This window comes from Anas acuta, chromosome Z (genome assembly GCF_963932015.1).
Source record: "Anas acuta chromosome Z, bAnaAcu1.1, whole genome shotgun sequence".
In the NCBI taxonomy this organism is placed as follows: domain Eukaryota; kingdom Metazoa; phylum Chordata; class Aves; order Anseriformes; family Anatidae; genus Anas; species Anas acuta.
In genome coordinates this window covers 22,632,549-22,656,478 of record NC_089017.1, presented here as the reverse complement: position 1 = coordinate 22,656,478, position 23,930 = coordinate 22,632,549, and the positions used below count along the sequence as shown (strand labels likewise).

The window sequence follows — 23,930 nt, the reverse complement described above, 5'->3', positions numbered from 1 at the left end:
TGACACAGGAGATTAATAATTGTACTCTGTCAAAATGTTGTATTCCACTGATTGTATAGAAAACTTCTTTTGAATTTTGAGTTAATCTGAAATACCTGTTTTAAATTTTGCTTCATTTTAAACAAAGCTGCTACCTTTTGCCTTGGCTCTGTAGAGGTGCTCTTATCCAAATGTATATGTGTGTATGCCTGTGTCTATTTACATGCATTTGTCAAACCAAGCAGGGGTTACTTTGGAAAACTAGACATATTTTCCCTCTATCACTTGTGTCATGTTGATGCAATTTATAGCGCCATTCTTGGAAATGTCAGGTGGCAAGTTTGAAGGTGTTTAGAGTAATAAAAACACTCATGCTTCATTTTCGGGAAGCTCCATGCTGGATAAACGTGCTCCTAAAAAAGAACATCTCTGTGACCTAGTTAGGTTGTAGACAACAGAAGGCTTCTTAAAAACCTGCTTGCAAACAGAGTACTTCCATTTAATGGGGTAGATTCTCAAACTACCGTTGAAATAATGTGTGAAACCAAAGTTTCAGTGACAAAATTTTAAGATGGAATCTTTAGACAAAGGGATCAACTAATGCACAGAAAAGGAAAAAATGTAGGATCTCTAAATTGATTATTATTAAGACATCTGGGATAGAGGAAAGGAAAGGAAAGGAAAGGAAAGGAAAGGAAAGGAAAGGAAAGGAAAGGAAAGGAAAGGAAAGGAAAGGAAAGGAAAGGAAAGGAAAGGAAAGGAAAGGAAAGGAAAGGAAAGGAAAGGAAAGGAAAGGAAAGGAAAGGAAAGGAAAGGAAAGGAAAGGAAAGGAAAGGAAAGGAAAGGAAAGGAAAGGAAAGGAAAGGAAAGGAAAGGAAAGGAAAGGAAAGGAAAGGAAAGGAAAGGAAAGGAAAGGAAAGGAAAGGAAAGGAAAGGAAAGGAAAGGAAAGGAAAGGAAAGGAAAGGAAAGGAAAGGAAAGGAAAGGACCAATTAAGCCTAGGGTCAACTAAAGCTAGGGTAACTGTAATAACTATGCCAAGATGTGACTTTCTGTCCTTAGATCATTGAATTTCAACATATGTATGTGTATACACACTATATATATACATGTGTGTGTTTACATATGCATATTTAATATATGTAAATGTGTGTGTGCACATTTCATAACAGAGAAGACTGTTAGGGAGTATGCATTCAGTTATGTTTCTTTGTCACTCTAACTCAGTAGGCAGAATAAGGAACAGATAGATCTTGAAGACTCTTTCGATACAAAGGCTTGAATTACTTAAAAGGAGCAGTGGAAAGAAACCCTCTGAATACCAAAAAAAAAAATCCACTTATTTCCAAAATGGAAAAGTATTTTTTCAAATTTCATTATAAGCAACATTAAACTCACACAGTTTGAACATAAAATATACCTGTAGATCAAAATGTCCCCTTCAAAGTATGGGCCTGTCCCTCAAATGTCTTTCATCTTGTGTTTCTGATTCTTTAGCAGCAAAATGAGTATAAAACACTTCAGAAAGCTCATAGCAATTGAGAACCCAGCTATGTTATTTACTGGCTTTGTTAGGTTATTGAAATGCTGCCAAAAATACACAGAAGTGACAGTGAGTTCTGTCTAATTGCTCTCTTGTCTCTTGGCTGCCAGTTCCTCCTTTCTTCCACAGCCTATTTTATGCAAATTTTCAGTCTATCTGGAACACAGAGTTATGGCAAAAGCTGTAGAACTGCTAGCAGTTTCTAGAAAGCAGTAATTTCCGTGCACAACTAACCTTTGGTGGCTTTCACTGAGTGTATGGTTTTATTCTGCTGTCCATTGCTACACACATCATGGGACCAAGCCTACAAAAGAAAGTTTTTAAAGTTAGTGATTAGTACAGTCAGAGTGGTTATGTATAATCAGACAAAAGAGCATCCAAGAGGGTGGAGCAATGTACCGATTTACAGTCTAAAAGCATATTATCTTGTTGTTTTTATTTTACCTCCATATTGCCAAACCCTATATCATACAAATTCTCTGAGAAAAGATTAAATCTGGCCTGTCATTTCATCTCCTTTTCTGTTGGTAGCAAACCTTTGCTAATTTAAATTTGAGACACGATCTTCCCTGTGATCAGAATTTAATTCCATAAAAATGTGAGTCCTGAGAAAACGTCAAATAGACTGCAGATTTGACCACCATGCAATAAATAGTTCTTTTGTACATAAGGAGTCCTAAATGACTACAGTACAGAACTTTAAGCTCTTAATAGTACTTTTACCATTATTTTTGTTTTATCTGACAATGGTTACGTCTCATGTTAGTATTTAATGATAAGTAAGGGAGTAGGAAGTGATGAATTTTTGTATTAAGTATCCCCTAGGGACATTTTTTTTTTCCTATATAAGCACTTTAAGGCTTTGAATCATTTAGGTTGGAAAAGATCTCCGAGATCATGAAGTCCAACCATTAACTTCAAAAGTCTTTCCTTGCTCAACACCTAGTTATTTAGGATGGAATGCTATGTAGAACACTGTCGTGATTCTAAACAATGAGTTCAGTTTAAGTCTGGATAACATTAAACATTCTAGCTTTTATCAGCAGTATCCCAGCTTTTCAGTTTTGAAACCTTGGTGTGGAAAGTTCCCTGAGACAAAAGTTTCCAAGCAATGTTGGCAGTCAAACATTTAAAAAGCCTAAACCCAACTCTCCAGAGCTTTTAAAAGGGATCATTTCTTCAGAACAGACAGGCATATTCACATGTCTTTATGTCTACATAAGTAAGTGTATTTTGAAACAAATTTTGAAAAATAGAGCCACAAATAAGCTCTTTCTATGACCTTTCAGAAAAGAAAGTCTACAGAGGACTCAGATAGTTGTGGAGTTATTTCCAAATTAGACTACCTATGCAGCAGCTAATAATGTTAACTTCCCTGAAAGAGGAAGAGATTTTAGCACAGAATATGAATTACCGTTTACTTTCTCATTTCCAGACATCATATTTCTAAAGACAAAGGATAACAAAACAAAACAAAGTGTGTAAACCATGCTATTCACTCTGCAAGTACACTCATTGTTATAGTCCACAGTTAATATTCCCTACTGAAGTCAACAGTAAAGTTTCTTTAGACTTCAAGAGAACCAAGATTTTGCTTCCTGTATGAAAGTGCCTTCTATCTATAGAAGAATAATAAGCCCAGCAATACAAATGGGAGGCTATGAAGCTGCTCCAGCTTAAATACAGACTACTACTATTCTGCTATTCTGATTTTTTTCTTGGGCAGTGGAACCATAAAAAAAAAAAAAAAAAAAAAAAAAAAAAAAAAAAAAAGACCAAGATGTGTGAAAGTGACATGTACCTTCTAACAATGGGAAACAGGTTAATTAGTACAAGGTTTGCATTTGTGTTTGCTATTTCAAATGACAGTAAAAGAGAACAGATTGTAGGAAGTTTCAAGGTGGTTGAACAGGCCAGTTTCTCTAAGCTGGAAGAGAAATTCTGTGTTTGATGAACATATATGACTGTAGTTTCCTCTTGGGGCCTGAAAGATTGGCATCTATAAGAAAAGAATGAAATTTAATATCTGTTCCTGTATAGGATTTGGTGAGGATCACTGATAAATAACACTCTATTAGATTTCTTTGGCCAAAATTGATCAGTTGAAGAGCTTGAGCCTCCTTGAGCAACCATATTATTATTATTTTTCCAAAAAAAAATGTTATTACAGAGGTGGTTGTGGTTGGCTTAATAGGTTTTACAGGATCTCCTTCATTTGGTTCACCCTTCAGTACAGTTTTTGTTTTAAAATGTATTCACTCATATAGTTGTTCAATTAAACACAAAAATCTTTACTTAGTTTTCACTCCTTTGCTATTTATACAAAACTTACACCAGTCTCCATATCTGAATAATGGAGCTTTACTATGCTGAATTAATCTCATTTCAGCAGCAAAGCAGTGTCCCCTACCAAATCTATACTTCTTTGCGGTATTTGTCAGACTTCGAAAATCCAAGGAATACCTATACAAATGTGAATATATCCATTACTGGTAATCAAGTAATTTTTAGTTGGTATACATCTGATCCCTCCTTAAGATTTTCCCTGTTAGTTTTCTTCAGTGGCAACATAAGCCCCTTTTTTCTTTCCCTTTTGCTTGTTCTCATATCTTCTTTCATGCTGCTTTGTGTGTATGAGTGAAGTCCCACAATAATGTTACCGTTCCTCATTTCTTTTTCTTCTGGGAGTTTCATAATTTCAGAGTTGGAAAATAATTAAGTGGATTTTTTAACCTCTAGTTTTCAAGTGTCTCTTATCTGTTTTGCTGTCTTTATGGTCTGCGTTGAATAAGTAGTTGGATTAGATTATGATAATTTTCTGTATCTGTAAAATGCATGCATCTGCTTGCATTTGTACAGTCAGATTGTTATTTGTAGGTACTGCCTCCGTGAACAATGCAAAATCTGTAAACATGCTCAAAAGATTTAGTTATTTCAATACTAAGCTTTCTGGATATTGATTCAAACTATCACTGCTCTTTGATAACTGGTTATTTGTACAGCTTTTTTCAAATAAAGGCATTTTATTTACTCTAGGCTTTAGTGACTATACTTACTAGAGGAGGGCCAGAGGTAAAAGATTGTGCTCAAATTTAAACCAAAATTTCTCTAAAATCAGAGCCAACCTTACACTCTTAATCATTAAAGAAGCCCATGGAAATTTTATTTTTCATCCATCTTTTCTGGCTTCAATATCCACATTTTCTTGCACACAATTTTGAAAAATGCGTTCCATTAACATATACTGACTATATAGTAATATACTCGAAGTGAGTACACAAGCTGAGTATATGTTATATACAAATTGGCTATATGTTAATATACAAATCAGTGATGAACTCTTTATGCTCTCTTATCTGAAGCTAATATAAGAGATCTATTACATTCTATAATATGAGAACATTTTTTGTGCCACAAAGTGGAGCTGGGAGGAGGAAAAAATTTGGACTACCTTGCAAAAATAAACATGAATTTAGGGAAAGTATCCAAAATCAATGAATGCAGATACTGATTAGGGACACACAAATATTGGGGAAGCCATAAAATAACAGGCTTGAACTTGGAATAATAGACTTTGTGGAGTTTAGTCAACTCTTTTTCAATACCATTTCTACAAATATTTGTTTTCTCTCACATTCAAGTAGATCTTGCGTCATATTAAGTCCATGGTTTAATCATCATCTTAATTGTCTTCTGAGATAACTCTTCTTGTTCCACACCTTCTATGAGACAGGTATGTCTGCTCAAATGGATAACTCTGTCAAGATGAAGGTATTGCCATATATATTTCTCTTCCCCATTTGTATTGCCATCATTAATACAATTGGTATTGGGAACAAGTAAACAATTGTTTGTGAAAAAGGTCTGGAATAACTGAAAATGAGAAGTGGATGAGATCAGGTTTTTTCTTCCTACATTAATATGATAGTACTAAGGAGTTCAGTGTCTTTTCACTTCTCCCTGGGAAATTACCTTCATCTGCTGATATCAGGCTTCAGGATAAAACTTCTTCTTTCCAACAAAAACGTATTTGTCACAGTAAATGCTTAGAAAATTAAAACTAATAGCTTTGGTAGCTCTTAATAAGATGTAATTCAGAGCTTGGTATGGTTTATGGCAAGATTTCCAATGAACTCTGAAAATGATCGATCATGATTTTCCATGCAATTTGTTATGGGTTTTGTTGTACGATGGGATATGGAGCCATCTACGACATGACCAAAATTTGATACTTTTGGCAAATTCGGTGTTTACATATGAAAAGTCATACCTGCCTTTCCACGCCTGTTAACAGACTGAAACCTTTTCAAACAAACAATGGAAATCATACAATTACACACCTAAGAAACTTAACTGATTAAAAAATCTGACACACTTAAAGAGCTGAACATGACACAGTAAACAGCTGCAACAAAAAAATGAACTTTCAAAGATATCTCATATATATTGTATAATCCTCAATTATTATTTTTTTCCTTCAGTGATGCTGTTTTGGCATGTCTTCCTGGCTTCTTGTTTAAGGTTTGATCATTTTAAATATTCTGTCTGCTATAGGGGCTCTTACAGCCACACGCCTGCATTTCTGTAGTCTGAAAGATCATATGAATGTAAAGAAATGGGTCTCTTAGCAAAGTGTGCTCCCTGCTTTGTTTGACCTTCATCTTTGTTATTCCCAAATTTTAACATTTTAACTTACAGAATTTTTCTTTATTTTAGCTTAGAAATACAAATGTTTGGGAAATATCTTGTCTGTACTGCTGTTAAGAGTAGCTTTTGGAACCATCTTAGGTATACGTGCAACTTATTTTTCTACTCAGTTTTCAGGGAGCAAGATGTTAGAAGCAATTTTACAGGAGTATAGTTACTTTGGTATCTCATGTAGTAAATAAAATGCATGAAACAGTATAAAAATAAATGCGTCTTCACTTTTGTGTGTGTGTGTGTAACTTAAAGATCATTTTCTGTTTTGATAATAAATTGAAAATATTACATTACATTCTGAAATTTCCTTTGCCGAAAATCTGAAACAATCCTACCACCTACTCTGCCAGAGCCAGGGCACTACCGGTGGCATCAGATATGTTTATAGAGAGATATTATTGCACTGAGTAGTAGTATTGCATAATTTGCTTTTCAGTGGTGACATTGATTAAAATCAAAAGAAATTGCCAGGTGCAGTAGGGAGGTAGCTGTAGGTATTTTCTTCTGTCCAATATGAGTGGTCTGTTCTCAACATTCTCACAAGTCTTACGAGGAGCGGCTGAGGGAGCTGGGCTTGTTCAGCCTGGAGAAGAGGCGGCTCAGGGGTGACCTTATCGCTCTCTACAGATACCTTAAAGGAGGCTGTAGCGAGGTGGGGGTTGGTCTGTTCTCCCATGTGCCTGGTGACAGGACAAGGTGGAATGGGCTAAAGTTACACCAGCGGAGGGTTGTGTTGGATATTAGGAAGAATTTCTTTACCAAAAGGGTTGTTAGGCATTGGAATGGGCTGCCCAGGGAAGTGGTTGAGTCACAATCCCTGGAGGTCTTTAAAAGTCATTTAGATGTAGTGCTCAGTGATATGGTTTAGTAGAGGACTGGTCAGTGTTAGGTCAGAGGTTGGACTTGGTGATCTTAGAGTTCTCTTCCAACCTAGATGATTTTGTGATTCTGTGGTTCTGTGAATGCAAAAGTTTGGCAGAATATTTTGCTTTCACTCTCATTGCTCTTATGTATGTTTTGTCCTCAGTTTAGCCAAACTTTTGCTATCATTCTCATCTTTTTGTTGTTCTTCTCTTGCCTAATAAGGTAAGACAATTGGGTGGAGGTCACACAGCAGTATGACTGGGTTAACCACTGAACATCTGCAATATGGTATTTTTGGTAATGACCCTGGCATCCTAGCAGTACTTTACTCTCATGGCCCATCTTTAGTCACTTCAGTATCCATAAGAAGTGACTTTTGAATACAGTTTAGGCTTGCTGCTCTTTTGGCTTTTATTTCTCTTTTCCTTATCCTCCTTTCTCTTTTCTTTTTTTTTTTTCTTCCTCTTTGTGAGTTTTCTTAGTTCTTCTCTTACGTTTCCTTCCCTCATCACTTCTCTGTTCCGTCTGTGGTTCATACCCTCTCTGCTTCTCTATTCTATCTACTAAAATGGCCAGTAACACACAGATAACCTGGATAATAAAGTGGATGTTAAGTTCACAGGCTTTGAAATGTTAGCTGGTTGCTTCACCCCAAACCACGAGTCCGTATGGTGTGATCCTGTAAGGTACAGAAGATTATCAGGTCTAAAAATGTCTAAAGGGACGAAGATCATATGTCCTCAGCTGAACATCTTAATCTCCCCAGTTCACTGCTACCAACAGTATTCAAGGCTATGTTGGGGAGGGACGGAACAGCCATTTGCTGGCAGATGTCCACCTCTAGGTCCACGGCACAGCGCTGCCTCACCTCTACCTATGGCAGGGTAAATTCTGGCCCAACTTTCTGCTTTTCTTTTTCCTTCCACAGATATCTATATCTAATATATATACATCTAAATCTAAATATATATCTAATTATCTAATATTTTTATATTAGATGTTGTTGAGGATGTAAAAACAGCCATATCAGCTCTGGGTAGTAAAGTAGCTAAACCAAGGTCCTGTGAAGAATATAAGAAACAGGAAAAGGTACAGTGACAACTTTCCAGCATGGTCTTTGGGCGTACAGCCAGCTCTCTGTGGATCAGAGATCTCTCTGTGACCTAAGGATGGTGTCTTCAGATTTTTTTTTCTTTATTTTTTTTTTTCTTCCATGAAGAGTGGATTTGGATTAAAGGCACTTAGTATAAAAACATAAGGCTTTTTTTTTTTTTTTTTTTTTTTTTCTAGTGAGATGAGGGATGTACAGAGATAAGTAGCTGTGTCCTGGGGAAGTGAGGTATCTTTGACAGCTTTGATGGAGTGTCTTGTGCCTTCAGAGATTCAGGGAAGTGTCAGGACAGTGAGAGCTGTACTGTGGTACTGTGCAGGAGGTGAGGGTGGAGAGATGTCTACCTGCATTCTTCCTAATGTACATCTCTCTGAAACAGTTATATTTCTTCTCCTCAAATACACATGAAGCCCATGGATACTGCAAGTCACTCTATTCATGCACCACTTCATCTCCCCACCATTCCTCAAACATCACACCTTTTTCAGTGTCTCCCATCTTTAGAAACTGATCTTTTCACACTGTACAGCTGGATCATTTTTGCTGATAACTTTTGAACTGCATAATCTGTATTGGTTAGCATTTTTCAATGTGCAAAGCCTGTTTTATTGTTGTTTGTTTTTTGTGTTGTTTTTTTTTTTTCAAGAAAACTAAATATATTCATACTGTGGCTGAAGGTCACAAGGTTACATAGCAGTGAACTATTGCCTCAAAAACACTAACCAGCATGTGGCACTCAGCTATTTTTGAAAGTGTGCACATGCTTAGGTCAAGAAGAATTGTCTTAGGTACCCCAGGCTAATTTTGACTATTTTAAAAAGAAAACAAAAAAGCAAGGGCGTAAGTTCTGAGAGGGTGAGCCCAGCAAGGGTGAGTCCTGGAGATGAAGACAAGTCAGTCTTTATACTGAAAATGTTCCAGTCCAAGAAAAGTACCTTAGCAAATTGTCTTCAATCACACTGTACCCTGAGTGACTTCTGGAGGTTTAACATTGCAGAGAAAGCGCAACTAGAAAGAAAAAAAAAAAATCTGAATATGTAGCCAAGCAACAAGGGCAATCACCCAATCACCCAGTAGGGCAGTAGGGTGAAGTACCTCAAACTTCCAAGTTTTCAATAAACCTCCAGAAGAGATGCGTGGAGGAAGGTCCAGAGCTATCTCTACAGAGGATGGAGTCCACAGACTATAGTTTTTGTTTTAAATGTCTACAGCCCATAACTACCCTTTCCAACTTCTCTCTACTTCCTGTCACTTGGCATTTGCATTTTTGGCTGTGTAATGGACAAGGGCATTAGAGCATCTTCCTCTAAAGAGCAGGGTTAGCCTCACAGCCTTGGGCTCTAGTTAGAGTACTCCCTTAAGAGGTTAGGGATGGGAGTCCAAATCCTTCACGGGGGAGGAGGAAAATGAATCAAAGTCTCTCATTTCATGGTTGTTATATTTTGCACTGTATTTGATGCCACTGTTCTATATATAGTTTCATATAAATATTTTTGAAGGACTGGGTCCCCAAAAGCTTTTGGGCATAGGCATACTGAATTTCCAGACCTGTGCAAACTTCAGGGCTGATAAGAACAGATTGGGCAGGACAGTGGCATCAGGAGCACATATGCTAGAAGAGCTTCAGTTGTGCAAAGCTTAACTTGTGTCAGCAGACTGTGTGGAAATGTAACTTGATTCTACTATCACTAGTTATTAGAAAGAATGACAGGTTGGCCAGCTGGTTTAACTACTCACAGAATCACAGAATCACATCATGGCTGAGGTTGGAAGGGACCTCTGAAGATGATCTAATTCTTCCTAAGAAACTCTCCTAATTTTGTCCCTGGTCTCATTCATGTCAAACTGAAATCTTTATGGAAAAAATGGCGAGTAGCTGAGAACAGGATCTGGGATTTGGCTATTATAAAGTGATGTCAATAAGATATATTTCTTCCTTTTCTTAACTTGATAAAGAGTTCTCATGTCAGAGGCTGGTACCATGGATCTGCCTCTGCCTTTAGAAAGTATGTGAAGTCACTTTAATCACTGTTTATAGAAGTCCTATCACTTCATCCTTGTTTCCTGTCTACTTCCATATCTGCCATTGCAAATTAAAACTGTGCATTTTGGTGGATGACAGGGATCCTAAGTATTAAATAGTTTTTCCTCTGGAAAGTTATTAAATTGTACTAATGAAGTTTTAGGATTTTTTTTTTCTGAATATCAGATATTATGAGACAGGGTAAATTGAAAAACAAATAAATAATATAAGCATAAGGAGAGATCTGCTGGTAAAATTGTAATACTGAACAAAGCGATGAGTCCTTGAAAGCATACTTTGGACAGAATCTTTCCACCTACAAAGCACAACCATTAAGTATGGTAGAGAGAAGCTGAGAAGAGAGAGCTTTACTGTAGTATTACCTCAAAACAAATAATGGACCTATGCAGAACACTCAAAATTAGAATGATCAAAAAAGCATGCCCTTCCATAACCCTTATGCTGTTATGCTTGGGGTGTTGTTTCGAAAATAAACCTTTCACTAGCATTTATGACCTTTAAAAAGGAAATAGATTGAGCTTTCCTTCCTACTGGAGTCCCAGTGTTGTTATCACCTCTATGGAGGCCAGAGAGATGGTCTGGTCTCCTCCCACCTCTTCGTTATCTTAAAGGGTAGCTGAGGGGCACTTTCAGTCCTGGTTCTTCAAGCCAGCCCACTGGCATGCTTCCATGTAACTAGCAGTTAATGTATGAGAAAGCATTGGCACCTTCTGAATTCTGCATGTTGTTTGTGTAAAGCAACAAGAACCTCAAAAGAAAGTAGCAGGTAAAATGTGTGCATATGCTTGGATAAAGGCAGAGGAAAATCATATGATGTAGGAGAGTTTTTATATAAAGTTTCCAGAACAGTTCACATTTTTAATGAAACACTAGTTTTAATTAAACACAGAGAATGTTGTTAGGACCAAGATATTTTTGTAGTTGTTTTTCTTTCAATTTGTTTCACACAGATCAAAATTCATAGTGAAACTGAAGGCTGATAAAGCAGTAATTATAGTGTGTTCCAGTAAGACATGCTTTATCCTACAAGAACTGAAAGAAGAGGATTTCATCCAGAAATTGACAGATATAGGAAAAATGTATCTGCTACCAAGCACTTCCCTTGGTGTCCAGTTCCTTAAAAGTAATTTCCCAATGATGCTTTCCTAGTCATTTAGTATAAACAGATTTGGTTTCAGTTGAAGCTTGGACAGACTTCTTGCTGGAAAAGCTGCTTTGTTGAAAAAAAATGATTAATCCCTATTAAACTCTGCTAGATATTTCAAGTTAAGGTGGCTCAGTCGTGACTTAGCAATTTCCAACTGAATAGAAGTTTCAAAGGAAACAGAGCAAAAGAATTAGAGATGTGAGTGTCATTCCTAGGACACAACTGCATTTATTCCATTGATACCCAAGTAATAGTAGAGAACCCAAGGATCATGGGCAAAGAGACAGGGTTCAAAATTATTCTTAAGGCAAATTACTGGGACACTGGGAGGAAACTACTTGTGATGTTTCCACTGTGATTAAAGAGCATTGTTTTTCAAATCTGTGTTAAAGCATTCAAACCATGCAGAACTAAAATATGTATTTATTGTTCAGAATAAGATCATCTTCATGTGCATCTCAAAAGTGCATTCAAATAAGGGTTCATTATTTAAAACCAATTTAGTTAAATTTGTTTAATGAGCAATGTTCTTGAGCTCCAGCACAAAATTATATTTTTGACTATAATATGCCTCCAAGGAAGTTATTTAAGGTAACATCCCCTTTGGCTTTGCCCTTCACCTGTGATGCTAAACATGAATCTTCTCATTGAAAGAAGCAAATATCAAGAAGCAAATGCTTTTTCCCTCTGATCCCCCAAAATGCATCCAGCATATAGCACTTAATTATTCTGTTAACTTTGAGAACATTTCAAAAATAAGTGCTAGTTTGTTGTCACATCTAAAAGAAACTGAAATTCAAAACAAATTTTGTATAGCTTCTGTGATTTTGATCACTTGGAAAACAAGCCCCTGTGTAAATCAACTAAAAGGGAGAAATTCTTGAGGTTAATCATTTTAAACTGAAACAGATTTAAAATGCCAGTTTTACTGAATTCAATAAACTAGCATACGGAGTGGGAATGGCAGCTCAGACTTAGCCAAATGTCATCAGCAGATACTGGAACAGAGACTTGAGCTGCAAACAAATAAAAAATTACTTTTTGCCAAAAAGAAAAAAAAAATAAAAAAAAGTCAACATTGAGATTTGAAATGAACACTGAAGTTTGAAATGTGAAATTTCCACTTTAACACTAATCCTTCACCATTAGTGATGACAAAAGTTTGTTTTGGTTACTAACTCAATTCATCACAAGAAAAAAGGAAACCAAAAATCCATGACACCAAAGTGACTCCAGTATAACTCCCTCTCTCAATCCCTTCCTTGACATAAGTTTGAAACAAATCATTTTATTCAGAACTCGAATTCTTGAAAATCAAGCCAAGTGACATGTGCAAAAAGCAGGAGATTTGAGAGGAACTTTTGTTATATTTTAGTAGTAATGGCAAGTGAGTTTGTTCTTACTCAATGTCAGGCAAGGGGCTGCGGGACAGTACCCAACGGTAAACGTTTATACATGTATGAACCATGTTGTGACTTGCTGACCCAACCATGTTCAGTGCCTTCCACTGAGTGCTTGTGCATGTTTTTTTTCGTGTGTGTTTTTGTTTGTTTGTTCGTTTTCTGTGTCTGATAGAGAACAAGCTAGTGAAAATCTCCACAGTTGTTAAAGGGAATCCTGAGTCCTGATCACTTGCTTACAGAATCCAGCAGATTCTACTCAGTGACATTTCTTTATCTGTGGGTAGTGTTAGAAGGGTTTCTCTTTTTATGGGACAGGAAAAAAAGAAATTAATGTTTCTGAGATCAAAAGTCTTTGATTACTTTTTCTTTTTTGGCACAGAGTATAGGAGATCTGGAGGAGGGGTCAGTCAGCACCAATTCTCTGATGCATGTGACTGCTTCCATAGCATCTTGACAAAATGCTACCAAGAGACATATAACATTTCTGGGAACCTTGGTGACTTCATAAACACACATATAACACTTTTGGGAACCTTGGTGACTTCATATTGTGAATATAGCACTACACAGAAGATCGGTTTTATCTAATATTCACACTGGTGCTATTCCTTGCTGTGATGTTACAGGAAAATAATATTATCCTACACATTTATAAATGGATGGTTTTAGTTACAGATAACCATAAAAGCACATTTTGGTCCTCTTATTTTTCCAACAGTTTCTTTGTAGCTTTCTAAAATTCCTGTTATAGAACAATAGCAAATAGTAAACTCAGCCTAAAATCAATATTGGGTCTTGAATAAAATCATATAATAATTTAAGTTGAAAAGGAACAAAAAGGATCATTAATTCCAACTCCTGACTCCACACAGAACCACCCAAAAATCCAAACCATGTGTCTCAGAGCATTGTCCAAACGTTTCTTGAACTCCAGCAGTCTCAGTGCTGTGCCTACTGCCCTGGGGAGCCTGTCCCCATGCCCAACCACCCTCTGGGTGCAGACCCTTTCCCTAACCCCCAGCCTGACCCTCCCCTGTCCCAGCTCCATGCCGTTCCCTCGGGTCCTGTCGCTGTCCCCAGAGAGCAGAGCTCAGCGCCTGCGCCTGCCCCTCCGCTCACCTATCAGTTTGGACTAATATAGGATGCTCTTCATGGCTTCTGAAATCTGCACCAGGGAAACAACCCAGCCTGGGCTTCAGTGTATCAGACAGTTTAAACAAGTTCTGCTGTTCTCTGAAGGCTGATGGATGCTCTAGAAGTATGTCATCTCTTTTCATTTCCTGATTATTATTTTTCATTACACTTATTTCTAAATACTTGTAAGAAAAAGTAGACAGGTAGAAAAATATTCTGCTACCTGGAACTGTTACATGAAAGACACTCCCTTTTCAAACAGCAATTTCAAACAATTTTTATCTGAAGCTGAAACAACAAGGGGATACTTGCTTTAGAAAGCACCTTAGAGAGATGACTAAACCTGAAATAGTAATTATACTCCACAATGTGTTCTTCCTGATATCATTAGAGTGGGCTTATTTAAATTTGGTTTAAATTTAGCACATTGGATGTTACTAAGAGCACAGATTCTTTCCAGTTTCAAAGACCTTGTGAAATGTTTGTATTTCAATCATTTATTTCCAAGAGGGATAGTAGCATATTCAGCATGGAGCCCTCCACAAAGCAAAATGTTTTTCATCACTGTAAAAGGAGTCTGAGTTACACTGCAACTCTGGCCACAGAAGGCAAAAGCCTAAGTGGCTTTTGCACAGCTAGGGAATAGCAAGGAACCAGTGAATGCCACTCACAGCCAACACACTTGTTGTTTCTCTGACCACCTAGTATCTGGCCCATGAAGAACAAGAATAAGAATAAGGTGTAGACACTTGATCCCATCCTAGAGACACTACACCTGTTCTCTTAGCTCCTCCACCCTGCAAACACCATCCTGTGAAGTTCTGTCTATGCAGAGAAATTAGGTGGTTGCTATTCTTCACCAGGCCTCCAAACAGAGTGAATAATTAATGCCTACTTGCTGTACATTCACATTTCTCATAGTGCAACACCTAAAAATAACAGGTGGAAATATATGACCCTGCTCATATTGCTTTTAACTTCAGTTCAGTTGTACATTTCTCTAATTCATTAGAGAAAAGTGAAGTTATCAAAGTATGAGACTCAGTTTACCTTGTAGCTTTTTGTAATTAAATTAACCTTCAAATTCAACAAACATCTCGGTGTTCACGGAATTGTCATGTTTCTAAAAGGTATGAGGAGATGGAAAGTTGGATGCTTGCAGGTTTACTTTTTATGAATATTATAGGTTTTCAGGAAACACTTTTTGTCCTAAATTGTTTCTTTTAAATCAAACAAAAATTCATATGCATGATTTCATGCAAATCCACAAAGTAGAAGGAAAATGTTTCTGTGCTTTTGCTTTTATAGTAGAAAAAGGAGGGGAGAGAAAACAAAAATAATAACTTTTTCCTTCTTTGATTCAAATAATTAATAATGTCTTTCTAACACACAAAGCAAGAAACAAGGAGTGAAAGTAAAATTTAAATAATAAAAAAAAGTAATCATGTAAGTTCTTTCCATAGCTTTCAAAGCATGAAAATATTTTCTTTTCATATCTGATTATTTAGCTTAACTGCTTCCAGTGTCATTGAAAGTCTTTACAACACATTAAGTGTTGTTAGTTCAGAAGGAAAATGTGTGCCTTATCAGGGTCATGGTAGCAGCAGTATAAAACCATTCATTTTAGAAAAACAAGTCACAAAAATATTAAGCTTAGTAGGAACTGAAACAGAGATTAAATGATGTTTCTTACTGGACCACTAACATTTTATAAGTTAATAAGTTATACGTCATACCTTGCCCTCACAGAAAAATAAATAAATAAAATGCTGACACCCATCATAGAATTCAATGTATCTTTTAATTAACACATAAGTATTAACTTAGACCTCTTCTTTGGGTAAATGTCTAAAAATCACACATAAAAATCCACTAAAACTTTTACAGTATTGGAGAACTGCAGTCTCACTTTCAGAATATCAGTTTTCCAACAAGAAAGAGGATATCCCTGAGTCACCTTTTTATTTTTTTTTTATTTTATTTTTTTTAAAGCTTCACATTGTCTCTATAATTCTTTCTTCCCCAAGTTCCTTTTCAGTGGTCTTTGTGAATGGTAAAGTAAAATGGGGAAAAAAAATGCATTTAGGAAGAAAATGTTCTTTTGCTTTTAATAACTGATATATTTGAAAACATCTATTGAGGTATAAAATCAGTCCCTCAGACTCTGGTGGTCTACACTGCAGTTGTAAGGTCTCTTGGAAAGAGTCTTATTAGATCCATTGTCTTATTAGATCCATTACTACCGAGGGATAGGCATTTGTGCTTAGAAACTATGAATCATTTCTGATCAACTAATAAGAGACGTTTCCTTACAATTTGATTGACATGCATCTTGTCAATCATCATCACACAGAAACCCTATTATCTTATGCAGCTTTTACTGCTTTTGTCTGTCAGGGTAATACTCTACTGACATATCTGTATGAGTGGAGTGGTCCATTCAGATAGAGGTGCTTTTCTGCTTCATTGAGGCTTTGTAATATCAAAGACTGGAAACAGTAAGTGCTGTCTGGGGTAATCCACACCCTTCCATCTCTGTATACAAGGCTTGTTTTGGGTTGCTACCTTGATTCATCCCTCTGTGGCTCTTTCATTCTAGATAATGCATGTCTGTCTGCCCTAAAAGAATCACCTAAAAGACATGCCAATAAGTGCATCTGTAGGATGTACATGGTGTCTCTCAGTCCAACTGTATCTGCTCTACACCCAGGTACTGTTAAGGCTCTTACCTGTGTGTTTGTTTGAAAGAATGAGAAATCAGTAAAAACTCATTACAATTCAAAGATTAAAAACCTTCTGGTCAAAAATCTATATTAGAGACTCGAAAATATTACTGTGCAAGTAATTCAATGCCAGTATTCTGCATCCAAAACCCAGATTCTCAGTGCTTTTCGCCATTAAACAATCTGTCCTAACTATAAAAGGAAAATTGACATTTACTGAAAGGCTTTTATCAGTTTCTGTGCTTTTCAGGCCTGTTAACTTGGGATTTCCATAGGCTATTTTTTTTTCCATATCATTGCTGCTATCATTGATATAATGATTTTTTTTTTACTTATTTCTCAGAACAAACAAAAATATGCCTATATTTCCTTATAGTTGAGAAGAAATCACCTGGAAATAATGGCTTAATATAAGTATGTGAGAAAATATTAAAATATTAAACAATAAGCCATGTATACACTGAGTGACTTTTTACTTTTGTGTGCTATCTATATAGATAACACACTCAGCAATAGCAGTAATAAGATTTTAAGTAAAATAAACAAGAACATCTCTATTTTTATTCTTGGTTTATTGCTTCAATTAATTTTATTCTTTTTAATAACATTGAGGTGGGTAACCAAAATTTCACAAACATTTCATTTGTACTAAACTGGCAGTGGATTGGTACTCAAACTAGGCTCAGAATATACCCTTCTGTGCTTGTAAATATCTCAAACATGTGGGATAACGATAACACACCAGTCAAAAGTCTCTCCTCCTGACCCCTCCAGAAAAATATTAGTAGTACAAATTAGTAGTACAAATTACCATTACACTAAACCACGTTACAGTTATCCTAACAATAAAATACATAATGCGAAAGCAAATAAGCTCCAAATGACTGAAGAAAAAGTATTATTTGAAGGAAAAAGAAACCTGAAAGATGGAACCTAAGAATGAATTTTAAAGCTCAGGGTTGATCTTCATGATTAAATTATTTATCTTTCCTATTAAATAGATCTTTCTGTATATTTATTTTTAGGGAATGGGCTTAGAAATGACATTATCTGCTCTTGCCCACCTAATACGAACATGAGCACGTATATTTTATGTACTTCAGACAATTTCCTCCTTTTACAGTCTCTCAGAGAAAAAATTTATCACATGCATGGTCCTAATAAAGAATATATTAATGTTTCATATCTTCAAAACCAACATCTGTACCTAAATGCCGCAACTGGCTTTTGTGTACAACGTAAACTGAACTTCTGAACTAATCAAATCAACACATAGAGCTGATTGCAATCTAGAGTAACGCTTTGCTGTTTGAGGAAAACACAACAGAGTAATGCAGTGATTTCCAAACACGGAGCCTATGTATTTTTGAATGTTTTGGAGATTCTTCTGTTTGCCACTGGAATTAAAAAGTGGGTGTCCAGGTGTTTGACATGTAACTGTCAAAACATCTGTCAAAGCCCTCTACTTAATATATATCAATATTAGCCAGGTAAAGCTTAATCCCAGGTACACTAAGCAGCAGATGTGGCAGGTGGTTTTCATGGCAAGATGTGGCACTTTCTTGCCATCAGCAGACATTTTCTGAGGGCTAAGTATCATCCAGTAAGCCTAACAACTGGTGCCAAAATAGTCTGAGCGAGACCAAATGTTGAGCTACCACATTCTAGAAACAAATTATTTACACCTCCTGTGGCCAGATCCATCTACTGCTCCTAGACTGAAGAGAATCTACAACTTACCCAGGAATCGGGCTGAATTTGGGGTAGATCATTCCTTCTTATGGAAAAACTTGCAGAGACAGAGGGGGAAGAAAGCCTGCTCCACTCATTTGTTGAGTGAGGGGTGAGAGCGGAGGGCTGTCCCAGGATCGAAGCACATCCCAGGTACCCCACTGGGAGCAGGACCAGGTCCAGGACCAGCACCAGGAGCGGAACTGGAGCCACTCAGGATGCTTGCCAGCCCTCTGCAATGCCTGCCCACCATTTGGGGCTGCTCTGTCTGGGCTCTGGGCATTCTGTGAAGGATCCTGCACTTCAGAGAGCTTGGGTCAGAAGATGACCAAGCTCTCCCTTCTGCAGAGAAATGATTACCTGTCCCCGTTCTCTCCCTACCACTGCATTCTGCATTTATAAAAGCATGGAGAGAGGATTTTCTCGTCCAGTACTTGAAACATATCCTTGCATTCAATCACTCATTTTATGCTCTGCTTCTGATAGTTTTGCTACATTTATGCCTGACAAGAAAAACAAAAACAAAAACAAAAAACACCTATTTGTATCTACAACAATACAGATAACAAATAAGCACACAACACCCGAATCTATTCTATTACTAGATTCTATTACTAGCGATCAGCCTTGATGTTGTTACATACTGTGTAACGTGAACCTCTTTTTCTTTTTCTTTCTTTTTCTTTTTTTTTTTCCTTTTTCTTTTTCAATGTGAGAACCTGAAACTGTCTTAGCACATCTTAAATGTCACTGTTTCTAGACTATTCATATACACGGATGAGTAGAGACAAACACTTGGAATTGTAAACACAATAACATCTGAAGGAAAAAAACAAAAAACTACTCTTCTCTCACTGTAGCACAGGTTGGTAGGTTGGCGCAGACTTCAGGAGTGGCAGATGATATATGAAATACATCAATTTGCATGTGACACAGCTTCTCTCGTTATTCTAGCAATGGCCCAGTGAAGCTTGCTGAAACAGTCAGGGTAAAGTGAGTGAAGCCTGTAACAAGATTCTCCTAGGAGAAGTCCTACATACAAAATACACAGCAGATTATGTTATGAATATTATCAGCCTCACTGGAAAATATTTTCTTGCCTGCACAGATTAAGATGCATGCTATTATGACCGATATCTAAAAAACAGACTATAGACATCTGTAGAATTAATATATTGCTTGTCGATGCATATGATTATTATCTTCTTATCAGTTAAATGTGTATATGATAAATGCCTTTCCTTAAAAAAAAAATAATAATAATTAATATATATGTATATATATATATATATCACACTTCTAAAGAGTTAACCATAAAAGCATTTTTACTTAACTTACCAGTTGTTGAAGCTGGAAGGAATCTTGCCCTAAATCTAAACTCTCTACCTGCTCTCATGTTGGTAATCTCTCTCTCTCTCTCTCTCTCTCACCCTCTCCCCCCCGTGCAGAGATTGCAGTAACTTAGAAAACTAGCAGGGACAGTGTTTCAAATGACTTAAGAAAGAGAACAGGAACAATCATTTCGTTCTCTTTTTTTCAGATGAGTACAGTACCTTCAGAAAGAAGGAAGGAAGGGAGGGGAGAGGAAGTCAACAACCCTTTGCTTTCCTGCAAAAAAAATAAGGAAACAGCAGATAGCAATCTCATTTTCTCTCAAACAAAATGTTTGGAAAAATAAATACAACCAAACCAAAAGGAATTCCTCAAGTATTATATCTGCATTATTGGCTTCATAAAACCCACTTTACAGCTTGTTATGTGCAACTGCATTAAAACAAATGAATTTCCGAAGTAGCGTCTAGGAATAAGATGCCCGTATCTTATGCAGAACAATCAGTCAGAATTCTGTATAGACAATTCAGGCTATTGCTTTAGACAAGGAGTGATCATACATGGAGTGATCGTATGTGTATACACATATCTTGTTTTCACAGCGATATTTCCTAAATCCCCTCTTTACTGTGATTGCAAGAAAATAGCAGGTTGATTATTCACTGAATGCTGTCAGTTAAAATGGGAGATGGAGAGACCGTGAAAATGGTACAAATCATAGCTTGATATTGGAGTTGTAGTAACAAGTAATTTATCTCAAAGATTTGCAGTATATAGAAGGCATCCTGATTTATAAAAACAACAAAACAGTATGTGCTGTGTTCTAGAACACATTTTTACTTTGCTTTGTTTTTTTCTTTCCCCATTAAACATATTTTGACAACCAGATACTGGCCAGCTGGCTGGAGTTATACTTGGGATAAGTTTAATCCATTATGTGTTTTTGTTTGCTTGTATGTTTTCCCCCAGCTTTATATATCATTTGAAATCCACTTGTAGGGAATAGATGCTCCCTTTTTTCCCCAATAATTTGCTGTCATTCTAGTGGTCTTGCCAGTAAACACCTTTACACTGTTGCCAGGACTCTGTTTTCAGTTGGCATTGCAATGCAGTACCTAAGACAGTGCTGTTCATGAACGAGAAACTCAGTGTAGAGTTCTGTGAAGGACAGTAAAATAAAAGGAAGGCCATTTCAAATGGCCCTCTCTTATAAATTGTGCACCCAGACTTCACTGTGTGTTTAAAAGGAGTGCTAAAATGCTTAAAAAGAATTCCTCAGCAGAGGAATTCAGAGGAATGCTATTGAAGCAGACTGAGTTACAGCTGTAAATCTATGTTAATAGGGGGACAAGTTGGTACAATATCCCATGAAGATTATAATTTCTTTTATTGTACAATTAAGAGAAGCTACAAAACCAGCATAGGAAGTATCTCTTTGGCATCTGTGTTCCTTCATGCAGTTCTTGGTATTATTTCCAGAAGATGCCTAGCAGCAACTCGAGGAGTCTTTCATTTCAGTATTCAGCAACCGAAAGCTTTGACTGTGAACATCAGCAGCTGACAGAGCAGTTCAGGTGCTATGGGTGATCTTTGGACTTACAGCATCACCAGTGTTTCCTGGTGTTGAGAGGTCAATAGTAAAAGCAAAATAATACAATGCACTAAAGGAATATCCTGTAAATGTAGCTGATAATCCCTTAGGAAGAGAGTTCTAGTGCAAACCAAGTACAAGCAAAATAAAGGGGCACAGAAAGCCACCAAATTAATGGATCATTCTGTGGGGTCAGTCTAATAGCTGAAAAACTTTGATTTTGTTTGAAAGTAGTTTTCCAGTGTCACCATGAATTCTTAAAGATGATAGCAGCTACCAGCTTTTTAAAGTTTGTTTTATTTACTTGTTCGTCATGTGTTCCACGTTAATGAGACCCTGAAGACTGCCATCAGACATCTTTTTGTTGCTCTTTATCGGGAACACATTGCAGAAGTTTAGGCAAAAACCTATAATGCCCAACTTAGTACTGTTCTCATACAGGTCACTGAGGGTATGTGACGTCATTGCCACAGATGACCCTTATTTTTTGAGACAGCAGATATCACCTTTTTGAGGACAGCAAGGCTAAGATGCTGGATGCAAACATCCATGTGGCAGCTTCTCCAGCTTATTAAGTGACTTTGATATCCTGATGAAGGAGACCAAGAGCCCCGTACTTCACCAAGAAAAGCAGGAGATGTAAGGTCTTTGCTAATCTCATCATAGGTTCCCACTCTCAGCAGCCTTTCCACCACCCAAAGGTGGAGCTGCTCATCTCCTTGGATGAGTGTTGTTGCTACAGTCTCATTTCATGCCAGGATAAAGGAGTAGGGTAAAGAAAAATTGTCTCCTGCTGGTAATCTTCCTTGAGAAATAGTCCTACAAGACATACCTGGTTGCTCCATCCAGTTCCAGGCAGACTAATCTTCTTTTCCAGAGTACAGCTGTCATAGTACTTGCTCTTCTGCCCATCTCTCACCACTGCTGCCAGGAAAACACAACTCAAAGAGGGAGATAGAAACTGGCATTTTCATGCCTACATATACCTTGAAAGGTCATTCTATGCAATTCCTGACTCTGAAGAAATAAAGTATGGCCAAAATCATTGGTATCTGAAGTCCTGCAAATCAAGTCACAACGGATAACTCTGTTTATACAATTTAACCAAATTTTAATGGACAAATTCATCTGTTTTTCAGAAAATATTTCTGGAAGAGGTTTTATTTTATTTTTTCCACTTTTTCCCACTGTGCTCTTATCAAAATGAATCCATGGATACAAATTTAGAAAAGTACAGCCCCAGCCTCAAAGCAGACAAGTGAAAACTGTGAAGTGTAGATACTTCCCATGACCAATAAACAGTCTTTATAAGGCAGAGGAGTGGACAAGAAAAACATATTTGTGGTCATGGTCATGGTCAGTCTGTATGATTGTATTAGATCTACAACCACGCTAACCTCTGTGATGCTAAGAATTTGATTTTTTATTTTTTTTTTCTCCTGTAGGGAATAAATTGTACTTTACAGGCTCTTTCCAATGGTGGCAGGGAAGCTTTCCTATATGCTTAAAGTAAGAACAAAATGAAACACGTTCAGCATGCTAACAAGAATGAGGGAAGGTTTTCAAGCAGCAGCCTTTGCACCACCATCCAGCACAGACAGCAGAGAATGCAGAGGTAACTATAGCAGCAGTAGCATTCTGTCTTATCCTGAGAAAATGAGACCAGAGGCAAAAAACAGAGACATTTACTGGTTTGCTTAATTGTTTTAGGACAACAACCTCTTGCATCTCAATTGTCTGTGAGAAAATTGGTATCTTCCTTCTGGACTATAGTATACCTGTAGTGTTTTAACCAAGTAAAAATAATACTTAGACATTAAAAAAAAAAAAAAATCAACTTAGAAATTAAAAAAAAAAAAAAAAAAAATCACTTTAAAATAAAATAAAATAAAATAAAATAAAATAAAATAAAATAAAATAAAATAAAATAAAATAAAATAAAATAAAATAAAATAAAATAAAATAAAATAAATAAAATAAAATAAAATAAATAAAATAAAATAAAGACACCTTATTGTTTTCCATACGTCACTCTCTGCTTTGTCTTTCTGTCGTCTTTTCTGCAGTGAACGCTTACTGTAGACTGTTCAGGAACGAGCTGACAGAATGCTAATGAGATCAGAGATGTGCTGAGATGAATCTAAAGGACTCCCTTTCTGTGCTGCAGCACGAATAACGTGGCTCTACTTATCAATACTCAGTATAGCTCTAGCTACCGATACTCAGTTACTGTACTGCCATTTATTGTATTGCTTTGCATTAAGTCTGCATATGTTGTTATGGAATTATGCATTCATTTTTTTTCCAATTGCTATATTATTGTAGTTATACTGCATGTCATCTAGTTTCTTGGATTAGAAGATTTCAGAATATTAGAAAATTTTATACAACTAACTGTCTTTCATGAGCATGGTATTATCAGAGTATTCTTACAACTGTGTGTTTGTACAGACAGATTTAACACTGTCATCTAAATAGGTTTGATTTTTGAATTGTAATATCTAATCAACACTTTAATGAGCATTTGCAGACTATAATTTTGGACAAACCATATTTGTCAGTTTTCTGGGAGACAGAATATGGAAATTTGTATTAAAAATGATTAAAGAGTTTCCTGGCAATAGATAC

At 36.5% G+C, this 23,930-nt stretch overlaps 1 protein-coding gene across 2 annotated transcripts in view; it reads right to left on the bottom strand.

The window, feature by feature from the left end:
* The window catches only part of ZNF366 (zinc finger protein 366), a 35,443-nt gene extending 15,541 nt beyond the window's left edge, over positions 1 to 19,902 (bottom strand). Inside the window, exons 1-2 of one of the 2 annotated variants that reach the window (XM_068666879.1) lie at positions 19,718 to 19,902; positions 1,756 to 1,825 (exon numbers count right to left, since the gene is read on the bottom strand). The gene's annotated coding sequence lies outside the window, so the exon portion shown is untranslated. Of the gene's footprint in view, positions 1 to 1,755; positions 1,826 to 18,388; positions 18,807 to 19,717 lie in introns of those variants that run through there. The other variant, XM_068666880.1, reaches the window with a different exon arrangement.
* Between the last annotated feature and the right edge of the window lie 4,028 nt (positions 19,903 to 23,930).